The sequence below is a fragment of the Asparagus officinalis genome, chromosome 5, assembly GCF_001876935.1.
Source record: "Asparagus officinalis chromosome 5, Aspof.V1, whole genome shotgun sequence".
NCBI lineage: Eukaryota > Viridiplantae > Streptophyta > Magnoliopsida > Asparagales > Asparagaceae > Asparagus > Asparagus officinalis.
The window spans coordinates 50,692,536-50,696,544 of NC_033798.1; positions in this window are offsets into that span (position 1 = coordinate 50,692,536).

A 4,009-nucleotide genomic window follows, 5' to 3' on the forward strand; every position below is an offset into this window, starting at 1 on the left:
TACAATAGATGAGAGCACAATTAAACCCACACTCAAAATTACAATCCCACAACCCCAAATAATACTATGTATGCAAATATAATAAGCTCAATAGGTCGTGTGTGAACAATGAGTATAATCAAAATAAATCTAAACTCAAATAAGTTCTAGCTTATGGAAATGAAAATCAAACAAATAAATAACTAGATAAGAGTTTAGAAAAACTTCTCTACATGACAAGAGAAAGAGAGAGAGATGAGTTGAAGCTCAAACACCAAAGGATGATCTCTTTTAGCTCTTGTGAAAATTACTTCACAAACTTGAAACTCAAAACTCAAACTTGAATCAAACACTAAACACCCTTCAAACTTGTTAAACCTCTTTTAAAACTTTTCTTAATTACTTCAGAATGTTAGAGGGCAAGAGGTATATATAGGCTCATGAAACAACCCCAAAAACCAGTAAAAACCCAAGAAAAATCACAAAAAGACAAAATCTGGAAAACTAGCCATTATAGGCTAAAAAGAGGTCATCAGTCGGCTGACTACAGTGCATCGGTTGACTGATGAAGTCGACAATTCCAGATTTGGCAGATTCCGGAATTTTGCGTATCTGATTTTATAAAATCAATTAAAAATAGTAAATCAACTCTAAAAATCATAAAATTTTGAGCGAAGTTTATAAAAATGTAGATGAACATTTTAGAGGAATAATTTTATGAATAACACTTCTCATTTGATAGAAATAAATTATTTAGTAAATTAGTTAAAAACTAAAAATCTGAAAATAGTACAAAACTAGCCGTTATGAGCTTATCAGTCTTAGTAAATTAGTTAAAAACTAAAAATCTGAAAATAGTACAAAACTAGCCGTTATGAGCTTATCAGTCGACTGATCAGTCGAACGATGACCTCATCAGTCGACTGATCAGTGGACTGAAAAGAAACAGAGGCTTTTTGATGATTCAAGCCATTTTCATCAGTCAACTGATAAATTCCGTCAGTCGACTGATAACACTGTATCAGCCTGATTGAAACAGAAAACCTGATTTTTGAAGTGCCTTTAAAAATAGTAAATAAATTCTAAAATATGTAAAACTTTAGAAAATCATTGTAAACATATAAATGAACATGTTACAAAAAGGATTTTTGAAATTTCACTTCTCAATAGTGAAAACTCATCATTTTCCAAATATGTCCAAAAACATAAACACTAAACATACATGTTTTTGTCATTTGACATAAACACAATATTGACACTTTGTGAAATATTTTTATAGACTTGATAAATTATGTATAAAGTGATGTTGAAGTCTATAAACTAATAAAATAATATTTTATCAAAAACACCTATATTTTGATAAAATCACCAAATACGTGTGTGTATGAATAATATGAGCTTAAAGTATTAACACACAAGTATAAACCTATACTACAAATACTATAAACTATATACCCAAGCTTGAAGGTCTTCAATATAGCTCGACTTGAACAATTTATAAAAAGATATATATGCATGAAAGAAAATGAATATACAAATTATAATTATCATGCGTATAAACAAGAAGAATATACTCACAATATTTCTCCCCCTTTGACAACATCAAAAAGGGGAAAACAAAAGAATAAAGAGAGCAAATGCTCCCCCTACCTATAAGCATGGTGAGTATAACACAAAAATAGGTATTGCTCCCCCTATCAAAATGCCATATAGAATATATGCAATGAAGTGCAAGGCAATTCATGTGAGCAAGCATAGATGAAAAATATGCTAAACACCACTCACACATAAAAATACAATAAGGATACATATTGATATGTCAATATGAAAGAGGTGTCTCAAAGCATTGGTTTTAAAACAAAACCTAATCAAAAAAAATTATGATATCAAAAGAAAGAAAACATGAGTATCATGCAAAAAGTTTTCAAATGTAAACAAATAAACCAATGAAATCATAAATCACAAGTAAATCACATAAAACCAAATCATCATTGATTTTTAAAAATTAAGAGAGCAACCATATCTAGCTCTAAAGCTAGTAACAACCCATATAAACATTTTAGCACCGGGTAAACAAAATTTGGGAAATAAACACCTAATAAATCTGGGGGGTTGCTCAAAACACAAACCTCTCAACAAAACCAAAGTCAATAAAATGAAAACAAAAGAATTGATCAAAGAAAAGTTGTTTTCATATTCAAAAAAAATTCAAAAAACATTTTTCAAAACCAAGACATGAAAATTAAAAAATGATAAAATTCTTGGTTCAAAAAGATTTTGGCACCCAAGCATTCTTGGTGCCAGATTAGTTAGTGACATGACTCTTATCATTCATGCTCAAAGCTCTAGAGTTATGAACCCTTTTGGGCGCATGTAGTGTGTACAGACACGGTCATAACAAAAATTACTTAAATGACCCTTCCGATTGTAATAAGTATAATAAAAAGGAAGTATTTGCTTATGTTGACCAAACGGTTGTGCATGAGACTCATTTGCAAAAATAGATTGTTCTTTAAAATTATTTTGCAAATGGTAAACTCTCTCCAAATCAAAACAAAACTTGGCCAAATGACCAAATCTACCACAAAAATCACATTTAAACACACAAGCATGCTTATGATGAACTTTATGAGTATGAACATGTGAATGTGTATGTGTACATGATAAAAAAACTGAATGGGATGCACAAGGAACATTAATATTCTTGTGTTTGTGTGCATCATAGGAAAATTTAGCAATATGACCTTTTCGGCTGCAAATTGAACACTTATAAACTTTGTTATATATGTGTGCATAATGAGTGGATGATTTTGCACTAGACTTGGCACACATATCCACAAGTTTCTTATGGTTGTTAATACATGTAGTTAGAGTTAAATCTAAAGAAGAAATATGGTTTTTAACATTGTTCAACTCATCATTAGGCATATTAGCATTAACATTAGAAGTAGAACATAAATAGTCATTTATGAAAGAAGCAGTATCACTTTTTTGTTCCCTACTTCTAATATGGCATTATCTTTTTCATGAGATAAGCTAGTTATAGATGTGGTTATTTCAAAATTAACATGTCATTGTTTTCTTTTAAGTATAGTATTTTCTTTTGCAATGACATCAAATTTGGACACTAGCTCCTCATGATCAGATTTTAATGCATTATGCTTTCTTTTAAGATCAATAAAATTTTTATATAACTTGTTATAGGCATGTAATAATTTTTTACTAGCACAAGCAAGTTCATCATTAGATAAATCATTAATGGATTCGAACTCGTAAACTTCACTAGGGCTATCGCCTAGTGCTCATGTGCATGATGCTCCAATGGAACTTGAAGAGAAAGCCTCCAAAGCTTGTTGGATCACCTCCAAGTTCCCGTGATATGCTTCAATAAATTTTTATAAGGTGTAAGCACTATCAAAATGAACAAATTTGTTAGAAAAGGATGAGTCAAAAGCATTAAGCAAATATTCTAACAAAAGTTTGTTCATATTAAACATTCTTTTATCACTTTTACTCTACTTGGATTTGTCCAAAGTGGGTACAATATAAGCATCTTCAATAACTTCCTATAAATCGAATTGTTTAGATCTAACAAATATGTTAAATCTAGAACACCATTGGTCATAGGGGAAATTATCTATTCTATGAGCAACATTTGGATCATAGCCTAATCTCATATCCATAATAAAAAATATGTGCAAGCAAGACAACAATAAATATCAAAATTAGATTAGCGCAAAAGATAACTTGGATCTTTAACTCAAGGCGATTAAACCTTAAATCAAAGAGCACCAAGCTCTAATAACAATTGAAAGTACCCTAATGCCACTAGGAAGGAACCCTATGTTCGCGGGAAAAGTTGGTGTTTCCTTCATTATCGATTCCATTGCACTCAGTTAACAACTTTATGCGTTAAAAGGATCCGGCGTTTGTATTATAAGATCGGCTTACAATGAAATATCAGAAATAGACAAACAAGACCAATCAAATTAAGACTTCTCCTCTTTATCGAACATACAGATCTGTTATC